This window comes from Balaenoptera musculus, chromosome 10, assembly GCF_009873245.2.
Source record: "Balaenoptera musculus isolate JJ_BM4_2016_0621 chromosome 10, mBalMus1.pri.v3, whole genome shotgun sequence".
Taxonomy (NCBI): Eukaryota; Metazoa; Chordata; class Mammalia; order Artiodactyla; family Balaenopteridae; genus Balaenoptera; species Balaenoptera musculus.
The window spans coordinates 89,163,631-89,175,883 of record NC_045794.1 but is presented as its reverse complement, the minus strand read 5'-3'; positions in this window follow the sequence as shown (position 1 = coordinate 89,175,883).

Genomic DNA, 12,253 nt, shown 5'->3' with positions numbered 1-12,253 from the left:
TTTTTGGTAGGGCCAGAGTTGTCTTGTTGGGATGAAAAAGTAAGGGTCAGGTGGCAACCAAACTCTACAGCCTCTGCCCACTCTCAGACTGTAGCCTCGGTTCCCCTCATCTCCATTGCATTTACAATGGGAAAGCTTTTTGGAAGTTGTCTGCTGCAGGCATCTCGAAAAACCCAGGACGAAGAGAAAGTTTTTGGCCCCTCTTCACGGGGGTCATGTGCCCAGATTATTTCCTGAGGATTTCCTGAGGATGTGTGTAACCAGATCCTTTATGGCCCTGTGCTGGGGGACAGGAATAACAGTCACTATAGCTTAATGCTGGGCGGTCAGGTTTCTGCTTGACTTCCTGTACATTTGGTGGTCATGGCTTAACTGCTAATGAATGATTCCATGACTCAAAGTGCCACATTAAGGGGGGGGGGATCCCTGGACTTACAAGAGGGATCCTTATTCTCTTTCCTCATCTCCCTTCCTGCAAGGGGCCAGTCCCCTGACTGAAATGGGGGCCCCTCCCTGCTACCATTTCTTGTTCCCTCTTTCCATTTCCCCTGCCTTTCCTTATGTTTACTTTTACTTGAAAAGAGGTCCCACTTTGAGTCAAAGCACTTTCAAGAGAACTTATAATAAATGCCCTACATTAAGATAGTACATTAGTGCCTTCCTTTTCGTTTAAAAAATAATCTCCTCATTACGAAAGTAATAAATGCTCATTATAGAAAATGTGGAAAATTCAGGAGCATTTAAGAAAGAATATTTAAATCACCCATAATCTCAGAGCCCTGAGGAAACCATAAATAGCATATTGGCACATTTCCTTCCAGATTGTTATTTATGTATGCGTATACATACATTTGTACATAATTAGTGCCAGACTTCATATTAAACAGAGATGCATGCCATATACTTTGCATATATTTAGATCTTGTGACTTTCCATGACATAGTCCCATCATTTCTTTTTCTCTGGCCACCATCATAAAAAGGAAAGCAGATGTTCATGTCCTGGGATTCTGCATCCAGGGAAACTATGACCCAAAGAAGTAAAGTAACTTTCTCAAGGTCACACAGATTTTGCTAGCACAACTGGGATTGGAGCCTAGGTTTCTTGGGTCATGGCCAAGTCTTCTTTCCACTGGACTGGAAATCTGTCCCAGGGGCACCAAAGAGAAGAGTCTTGAGTACTGGTGCCAAGTTTGTAAAATGTGGAATCATAGTTCTTAGGTTGTTGACATTTTTACCCAAAGTCCAAAGATAGAAAGTGCTGAAATGCTTTCATGAAACAAATTTGAAAATGTATTGTGGTCACTGAGGGACATGAGAGACCCCCTCAATGGCCTTGACCTTGGCACTCTCATCTCTTTTAGTCAAGGTTTTAAGTTGCAAATCAACACATGCTTACTCCTTTTATTAAGCAGAAAACTTAATTTCTTTAAGGATATTAGGTACATCACAGAAGTCCAGAAAGGCTAAAGAACCAGGCTTAGAAGCCACATAGCCAGGGACAACCGAACCTAGGGATGATTGTCAAATATTTGACAACCATCTGACATAGGCTCCAACTAATCAGAATAGTGGAACATGGTAAATAACCTCTACAGCTGTTCTGGAACATAATCGCTGGATATCAGCCCTGTCCAAATCATACTTTGAACACATTCCAGTAGGAACATTGTATTAGTCAGGTTTCTTCTATGATAATGCACCATAACAAATTATTCTCCAATCTCAACAACAAGCATTTTATTTTATCTTCAGTGGATCAGTTGTGGTTTGGCTCATCTTGGCTGGGCTCAGCTGAGCTTAGTTGGGATTTGGGTCCAGATTTCGGGTCAGGTTCAGGTTTGTTTCAGGTATCTTCATCCTAGGACCCAGGCTGAAGGGACAACGGCTACATGGAGCATGCTTTTCTCATGGTGAGGGTGGAGGCTCCAGTGGGCTAGTGGAAACTCACCATGCTTCTAAAACCCTCAGCCTAGATAGAATTAAGGCACCATCCCTCCCATCGACTTTCCATGGCTCAAAATAAGTCATACAGCCAAGCTCAAGGCGAATGGGTCTGGAATGTAGACTTTGTCTACTGTCATGGGAGGCACTGCAAGTTACCGTTCCAAAGGCACGGATTCTATGATAGGGAGACAGTGAAGAGTGGAGACAGTTTTCCAGTCTATCATACTCCCACTGCTGCCACCCATGGGCACATCCTCTTCAGTTTACACCACCAATGCTGGGCCCTAGATGCTACTCCTGGAACCTCTGTCCCTACCGCCTCTTGTAAACGGAGGTGTTTGCCAGCATTCTCATCAGAATGGATTCTACCCAGAAACTGCTTTTCTGCTTCACTAGTTTCCAGTTTACTATTTAGAGCAGGTGCATCCCATTGACTGTATCCTGGCTACCAAGGAGGCTGCAAAAGCAAGTTTCTGGCTTCTACCTAGGATGAAGGTGGGGAAGTTGACTCATTAAGTATAGAATTTCTCAAGCATAGGAAGGATGTTCAAGGTATTGGGTGGCCATAAAGAATGGCAAACGTCCACTACACCCACCTTCACAGTAGATTCCAGGGAGCTCAGGGAGATGTGAAAATCCAGCACAGCCTTTGACTAAGCCATTCACCTGTGACTTCCCTTATTTTCTCTATATTCTCACCCCTCTGACTCTCCATTTTCCTGAATTCATAGTCTCATACTCTAGCAGCTCCTCTGCCTCCTTTACTCTGACGCTTATCACGGAGACTGCTGGATGAGCCCAAAACCCATTCTCCACTTCTTCCCTCCTGTAAAGAACCCTTGAGCTTTAGCTGGGCATGTGGACAACCACAAGACGACATTCCCCAGCTTCTCTTGCAGCAAGATGTGGCTCTGTGCCTAAGTTCTGGCCAACATTTGGGAGCAACCAAAATGTCCTTCAGTGGGTGAATGGATAAGTAAACTGTCGTACATCCAGACAATGGAATATATTATTCAGCGCTAAAAACAAATGAGCTATTAAGCCATGAAAAGACATGGAGGAAATTTAAACACATATTAACAACTAAGTAAAATAGCCAATCAGAGAAGGCTACATACGGTATGATTCCAACTATACGGCATGATTCCAACTATACGGCATTCTGGAGAAGGCAAAACTACGGAAATGATAAAAAGATCAGTGGTTCTGGGAGGGTAGTGATAAATAGGTAGAGCACAGAGGATTTTTAGGGCAAGTAAAAATACTCTGTGATATTATGATGATGGATAATTGTCATCATACGTTTGTCCAAAGTCATAGAGTATACAACACCAATAGTGAACCCTAAGGTAAACTATAGACTTTGGGTGGTTATGATGTGTCAACGTAGGTTCATTCTTGGTTAAAAAAAAAAAAAAAAAAAGTACCAATCTAATGAGTGACGTTGACATTGCAGAAACTATGCACGGCGGGGAGGAGGGGGTTATATGGGTAATCTCTGTACATTCCTCTCGATTTTATTGTAAACCTAAAACTGCCCTTCTAAAAAATTGTTTAAAAAACAAGGAAGAATATTGCCCTCAAGTACCTTACAATTTAGTGAGAAAGAAGGAAACAGGAACAATCAACTAATCCACAGCAGAATAAAATAAATGTGAAAAAAGAGTGTAGGCTAAATGTTGGGAGTGAGAAGAGATTGTACCTAAATCCAATTGAAGTTGAGTTACCAGATAAAAATATAGGATACCCAGTTAAAGTTTATTTTCAGATAAACAGCAAATAAAATTTTAGTGTATGTATGTCCTATGAAATAGTTGAGAAATACTTATAAATTATTCATTGTGGATCTGAAACTCAAATTTAACTGGGTATCCTATATTTTTATTTGCTAAATCTGGCAACTCTAAACTTGGGAGGATCAAGGGAGACTTCAGAGAGAAATTGGCATTTGAATTGTGCCTCGAGGGATAATGAATAGGATTTCAATAGCTGGATTATTTAAGACTATTCCAGGCTGAGAAGACAGCAAGAACAAAGGATGAGAGATTGAAAATATCTGGCATACCTTGGCACCTAAGCATTACAGTCTGGCTATTCATCTAATGTGGCTCTCGTGTGGATGGACCTAGCTAATACTGAGCCTAGAAAAATGTACAGCCATGTTGCAAAATTCAAAAACTAGGATCTGGAATCCTTAGCATTGTGTCCATCTAACAGTAGATGCTCTGAATTCTGAAAGTACAATTAAATCAGAAAGTGGAGAATTTAAAGAAGATATAGTGTTAGAGCAGTGGTGTTCTATCCTAAGAACAGGAATTGCTATCCAGACCTTTCTTGCAAAACAATCATAGTATATACTATTTGCATGTTCTCCTCAGCTCACAAGGATCCTAGTTTGCCCCTCACCTACAGGGATGGGCCCAGGCAGCCATGTGTGTTCTATGAGGCTTCTGTCACCCTACTCAAAGTTGATGGAACCAATTATGAATACATGACTCATGCTGAACAAATCAGAATCCATATCCTGGGTGTTCGGGATTGGGACTAGAAGATTTTAGTTCATTCTGAATGTCTCTTGAAAGGAGGAGATTTACATTTGTTAGCAATCACTGACTATTACAGCAAAGTCTTATCCCCACAGTGGCCTCAAGAGCTCTGCTCACTGGGTGTGATGGGACTGGAAGCAGGAAGCCTGGAGATTCTTCTCTTCTGAGCTTGATGGTCATAAGTTAGAAAAGTTCTCTGCCTTGTGCTAAACATTGAGATGGTGTCATACTGTGACATGCAAATAGGCTAATAACTTCTTTCTGTTCCTCACTAATTAGCTACTGTCAGGGTCAGCCTGGGCCCTTGTTCAAGGTGCTGACTGCAGCCTGCTCTCTCAATACATGCTGGTCCCCCTTCTCCATATTTATTCTCTGGAACAGCAGTAGGGATGTATTCTGATCCTTAGGCGTTATCTGTTCTGTGCCTGCCCTAAGCTGTGAGGGCTGCTCTTTGCATTATTGATAAGATGGCAGGGACTCTGAAAGGTCAGCACAGTGAGCCAGCCTCTAATGCCTCATTCGAGCAGGGGCTTGTACATCACGCCTGGCCCCATGATTCTAATTTGGTGAGTTTGGGATTTAATGAGACTCATCTTGGGCTTGAACTGACTTTGGTCCTTTGGAATTACCACAGAAAAGGATCCAACAGAATTATCAGGTGAGTGATAAAGTGAAAATTAATTGGCTACAGTGTCTGGCAACCATGAATAGTGGTCAGGAAAAAGAAAATGCTAAAGAATTAAAACTGCAGAATGGTTTCTCTAAATATACTATCTAAATGTGGCCTTGAGCCCTATCAGCTTTATTATAATTGTGAACAGAGGATACTTTGAATTGAGAAACAGGAAAAGACCATAAAGAAAGGATTCACTAGTTTCCTGGGGCAGGGAGCAGGGGTGTGTGATGTACGGGATGGGGTGTCTTTCTCCTGACCCTCTCTAGCATCCCGTTGTAACTGGATCCTGTTTCAAAAGTCCTCATTAAAGACTCTCATTCCAGCATTGTTTACAGTAGAAACACCAAACTAGGGAGGATGTAACCAATCTTCAAATCACCCAAGGTGCTGGGTAGAAATGATTTTCATGGCTGGAGCCTAGGAAGGCAGAATCCACAAACCCAGCAACCCTGTTATACAACCGGCTCAACCAGACTTGCCAAGGTGACATGGGCTCTCGTAAAGTCCTGAGTGATCAGCTCACCCCAAATTTAATCCCCACCTAACTGGCAAAATCTGAGAGTAGATTCATGATTAAAGTGGTAAAATACCTCCTTATAGCAATGCTATCAGTTGTAAGGAAAAAGCCCCAGTTCTCTGAAAGAAAGTAATCTTTCATCAGTGTCCATGTTTAATGCCTTTCTGGGACGATAGGGATTTTTAATACTTTTTATGTCGTGTGTGAGATTAATCTGATGTTCCATTTCTCATACTGGGCTCTAGGGAACAATAGTAATTTTCCACTTTGTAAAGCTTTCTCTCACTTTTCATCCCACTCAAAGGCAGCTGTTCTAAATTTTGAGTGTCTTTTTGAATAACACGGGCATTCCTGGGACTATTATGGATGGATTTTTAGAAAAAGATATTGTCAGTTGATTCTAGGTACTTGAGTGAAACACTTACCATGTGGAGTTACGTTCCTTCCAAGGGCTGATACTCCATGTTTTATAGACGTAACCACAAACCCTGTGCTTAATCAACTTTGTTATATGCCTGTACGTTAGATAGCAAAGCCTTCTAAATTATCAATAAATCACTAAAACAGAACAATGCAGAAATGAACCATGACATTTTATTCATTCATGAGTTCCCAGGGAGAGGAGCTTCATGAGAAAATGGCCTGGAAAAACTCCCGGAAGAGAAATAACCCCAAGATATCAAGAGGTGCCCCTCCTCCGGTTAGGAACTGGCTAGAAAGCATAAGAAGAGGTTTCTTAAAGCACAGTGAGTGGGAAGATGGTTGTCTTACCTAATCATGCACGTCAAAAACCAGACTGAAGACAGATACTTCTGGATTCATATACTGGCTCCACCACTTACTAAGTATCTGACTAGACAAGTGACAAGTGACTTAACCTCCCTCTGCCTCAGTTTCCTCACCTATACAATGAGGATAATAATAGCATTCACCTGATAGAGTGATTATACAGTTAAATGAGATACTAATATTAACATTAGCATCTAACTCTTCCAGCAAGGAAACATGAACCACTGTAGGTCTTTCAATCAACCGGAATTTAATACAGGAAATAAGTGATCCAGGAGACAACAGAGCTGAGACACCAAACGGATGCCCATAAAGCAACTCAGACATTAGAAATAGTGGGACACTGTTAGGGCTGGAGGGACAGTAGGAGGCTGTCCTGCAGGGGCTGAAACCACAGCAGGGTCTGAGCTGGAGCCATGGAGGAGATGCCACAGGATGCAGACAGAAAGAGGAGAAATACTCTAGCCTCTCCCCAAATCCTGTCTTCCAGTTTTCCACCAAAACCTTTCATGGCTGAACCTCCCTGGGAGCTATAGGGTCAAAGAACTGAGAAAATGTTGTTCCCTGAAATACAGAGCAGAGCAAGAGAAAGGCAGGGGGGAATCTGAGTGCAAACAGGCAGTTAACCAGCAAATACTGACATTACTGAGCCCTCACCATAAGCCAGGCACTGGGCTGAGTGCTTTTTATGGATTAATTCATTTAAACCTGTTAGCAACTCACAGAACCAGGGTTTGAAGCACCCGATCAATGTTAGACCTATTATTGAAGTAATTGAACATCACTGAAGCAACCCAAAGAAAATAATGGTATGTGGGTGCATCCACTAGATTGAAAACAAATTGCCAAGAGGAACCATGCCTTACTCATCTTTGGGTCCCCAGCACATTGCAGGTGGCCTGCCCTTAGGGATCACTCAGTTCATACTTGTAAAGCCAAATGACATTGACAGCAATGAAAGTGGGAATCGGTGAAGCAGATCTGCTGTGAGTAAAGGACTGTCTCCCACCCTTCTAGGAGTTTGGGTTTTGTGGTTACTGTATAATCCCATCACCTCCCATCAATATTTTGGCATTTTACTTGTAAAAATATTAATATTTCATAACCAACACAGTAGTATTGAGCATCCCTTATACCTGTATTGTGGGCCCTGATTGCCATTTCCCACGAAAAGGAACAAGGCTACTTAGAGAAATGGCTGATTCTTTGTCTGAGGCAAGAAATATATAGATGAACCTGGAAAATTTTGTTATGCCAGAACACAATAAATCTATCAAAGACAATTGTGCTATGTCTAAAGGACTCAGGAGTCAACTTTAAGAGTCTTCCACTAGTCAAAGATGGGACAATTTAAGCACCAATTAGAATAATAACCACAGTTAATTAAAGTATATCAAATACGTTAAAATCCCTGAGTTCATAATGATACTAGGGGGGCGGATTCTCACTGGTCACCTCTGGAGAATGATAGGGAATCAACTGTTAGGGGCTGAATTGTGTCCCATATGTTGAAGTCCTAACACACAGTATCTCAGAACATGACCGTTTTTGGAGACAGGACATTTAAAGAGGTAATTAAGGTTAAATAACGTCATTGGGGTAGATCCTAATCCAATATGGCTGCTGTCCTTATGAGAAGAGGAGATTAGGACATAGACACACACAGAGGGATGACCACGTGAAGACACAGCAAGAAGACAGCCACCTACAAGCCAAGGAGAGAGGCTTAGAAGAAACCAACTCTGCCAACACCTTGGTATCAGACTTCCAGCCTCCAGAACTGTGAGAAAATTAATTTCTGTTTTTTAAGTCACCCAGTCTGTGGTACTTGTTGTGGCAGCCCTAGCAAACTAATACATCAACTCATAATTCTGAAATTTGGTAAGTAAAGGGAAAGAATCAAGCATTTAACCTGCCTTTCCTATATACCTCGAGGTAACCAAATAGTTGATGAAGAAAACTATGTTATATGGATATGGATATTATATGGATATTTTCCATATAATAAATCAAGAAGGGATGAAAACATTTTTTAAATAACTATTTTGCAAAGCCCTGTAGGAAACAATGGTTCCAGGCAATGGTCATCAACAGCAGCTACCATCACAAAAAGAGAGAACTAGACATCGTGGCTCCTAATGGAAGTGTACAATGTCATCTGTAAATTACTGTTTGCCAAAACTCAAACCTGAACCAGACCAATTCTCTCGATCTAATTACTAATTCACAGAAAATACGTAGGACAGAGCAACGTGTTGAACAGCAGAGGGATGGAATTAGCAAAATTCAGAATATGGGAAATTCTGTAGGACAAGTGACCTGTTTTCTTAAAAAAAATAAATTGCAGGGCTTCCCTGGTGGCGCAGTGGTTGGGAGTCTGCCTGCCAACGCAGGGGACACGGGTTCGAGCCCTGGTCTGGGAGGATCCCACATGCCGCGGAGCAACTAGGCCCGTGAGCCACGGTTGCTGAGCCTGCGTGTCTGGAGCCTGTGCTCCGCAACAAGAGAGGCCGCGATAGTGAGAGGCCCGCGCACCGCGATGAAGAGTGGCCCCCGCTCGCCGCAACTGGAGAAAGCCCTTGCACAGAAACGAAGACCCAACACAGCCATAAATAAATAAATAAATTAAAAATAAATAAATAAATAAATAAATTGCAAAAACTAAAAAAAAAAAAAAAGAGAGAGAGGGGGAGAAATCTATAAATTTAAAAGAGACTTAAGATACACATCAAGCAAATTCCAGTTTAAAAAAATATTCTGAGACAAGCAGGGAAACTTGAATATTGACTGGATATTGAACATTAAAGAATATTTTGGTATTAACATTATAATAATATTTTAGGTGTCATAATGGTTTTATGGTTATATTTTATAAAAATATCTATCTTTTAGAGGTACATTCTGAAATATTTATAAGGAAAATGATATGACGTCTGGGATTTCCTTAAAAATAATCTAATGTAGGAGGCAGAGTAAGCAGGTAATAGATGAAATCCATCCATCCATGGGTTGGATGTCATAAAGCTGGATGATGGGTACAAGGAGGTTCACTACAATATTCTCTCTACTTTTCTGAATGCTTTATGTTTTCAATTATAAAATGTTTTTTAAGAAGAGAATGTTTGAATGTTGCAGGCTATCAGACAGAGGCAAACATGCTCACTCTTGCTAGTAATTCAAGAAATGTAACGAAAGATACTTTTTTGGCCTGTAGAATTAGCAACCATTTTATTTTAGTGGTAATTTCTAAGGTTAGGTGAAACAGACACTTGCATACATTGTAGCAGGAATATAAATTGGTCCGCACACTTTGGGAAATCAATTTGGTAATATGTAGTGAGAATATTAAAAGAAACATTTCTATCCTATTTAGAAGAGGGAAACATAGATTTTATGTTCATACTTTTTAAACCAGTAATTTTATAGAATAGTTTCATATCCCCAATTGTTGAGATAAAGAAGGAGAAGCTTCATAATTAATAAATATGTTCATTGCATGATTGTTTATAGTAGGGAAAAAAACTAGAAACCAAATATAGGTCCAAAACCAGGTACAATTAATTAGAGCAAAATATTATTGGCAATTAAAATGTTTAAAAGGGTTTATAGTTTGAGGGGAGGCTTATGTTATAATAAATTTGTTAAATATAGGAAACATTTTATGATTATAACTTATAGGCATTGGATTTTCCAAAGCTGGGGTGGGGGGAAGGGAGAGAGAGAGAATGGATGGATAGACAGTTAGATGATGGATGGATGGATAGATACTTTTTTCACAATGTTACATTAACCCTCCTCCCTTGGTGGAACTTTATAACTGCCTCTACCGGTAAAAGTGACAGAAATGCTATTGACTTCCAAAACTAGCTCATTAAAGAACTTTGCCTGGTTCTCTCTCTTGAGACAAGTACCTTTGGAAACATGAGCTGCCATCTAGATGTCCGCCTTGTCCCCCAAGCCCATGCTGGAAAGACTATGTGGCCAGACCACAAAGAGAGAAAGATGCCTGAGGAATCCCAGCTACTTGAGTCTTCAAGCCCAGGCACCAGACTCATGAATGTAGAAGCCATTGACAGGAGTCTCACCCCAGCCCCAGCCAAACTGCAGCCTCATGAATGACCCCAGCCAGAAGTCCCAGGTGAGTTGCTCCTGAATTCCTGACCCACAGATAATAAATGACTGTTGCTGTTTTATGGCACTGAGTTTTGGTGCGATTTCTTATTCAGCAATAGATAACTAATATATAAGTATACAAAATATATAACTATATAAAGTAACAGCAAAAAATACATTAAGAAAAACAAGAAGCAGATACCCCAAAGTATTAACAGTGATCATCTCCAGGGGGATTATGTGTATATGTTTTCTTCCTTCCCCTTCCTTCTGAATTTACTGAATGATCATATATTTCCTTGAAAAACTGAAAAAATAAATTTTATGTTGAAAAGCATTTAACTGTGACTTTTTTGGCATCCTGGCTCCTTCAGTCAAGTTCAAGGGTGCCCATCAGGCTTTCCTGAGGATCATTTGCTGGTGCATGAAACCGAATACAGCCAAAGCCTTGAGGGGTACTAGAGACCGTCCCGTCCAGCCCCCCAACTGCTCTAAATCTCCTGTATGCAAACCCATGAGACAGTTGTTGCCCAGCTTTTCTGAATGAAAGGTCTTCATGACAGGGGATTTATCCCATCCAGAGCCAGTGCTTTCCATCTTCAGCCTCCCATGACACAAAGTCTTCCACTCACTGGTCTTATTCATGAAATAAATATTCATGAAGTCTTTGTCGAAGGCCTACTATGTGCCATGCGTTGTTCTAAGTCCTGGGACACAACAGAGAGCAAGACAGATAAAGACTTATTTCCAAGGAGCTTAGATTCTAGTGGGAGAGATGCACAGTTTATATATAAAGATAAAAACAGATAGTACTAAGAACTATGAGGAAAATAAATCAAGGCAAGGAGATTGAGAGTGAGGACAGTACAATTTTTAAAAAGATGGTCAGGGAAGGCCACCCTGGGAGGTGACCCTGGAGGCCTGACTGAAGTGAGAGAGGGCGTCTTATAAATATCTGAGGGAAGAACATTCCAGATGGAGGAGCATCAAGGGCGAAGTTCTGAGGCAGAAGCCTGCTCAGCATATCTGAGTGAAAGCAAGAAGGCCAGGATGACTGGACAGTGGTGAATACAGGAGAGAAAGGCAGGAGAAAGAGGTGAGGGAAGATTGTGAGGGCAGAGCATGAAGACCTTGAAGGCCACGCTTTGGACTTTGGATTTCATGCTAAGAGTCATGGGAAACTGCCAGAGGCTTTTGAGCAGAGGAATGGCATGAGCTGATTGATGTTTTCAAAGCATCGTCCCAGCTGCTGTGTGGGAACAGAAGGGTGAAGAAGAGGGAGGGAGGGGAGACCAGTGCAGAGGTCGCTCTAGTTGTCCAGGCAGCAAATGGATTAGAAGTGGTTGGATTCTGAATGTATTTCAAAGGTGGAACCAACAGGACTTGTTGGATTAGATGTGGGTATGAAAGTGAGAGGAGAGTCAGAGACAATTCCACAAGCAACCTTACGTCAACAAATATTCGTGTAAGATGGTGGGGATACCCTATGAATAAAACACAAGTTGGTTTATGTACTCCCCAGAAAGAGACAGACACATTCCCAGATCATTTTTATATATTAGGGTCTAATATATTAAAGACCCTGTAAAAAAAAGTTTTAAAAGTTTCTATTTTCAAGATTAAAAAACAGTAACATTAAAGACTATTAAATAGGCTAAATATTAAA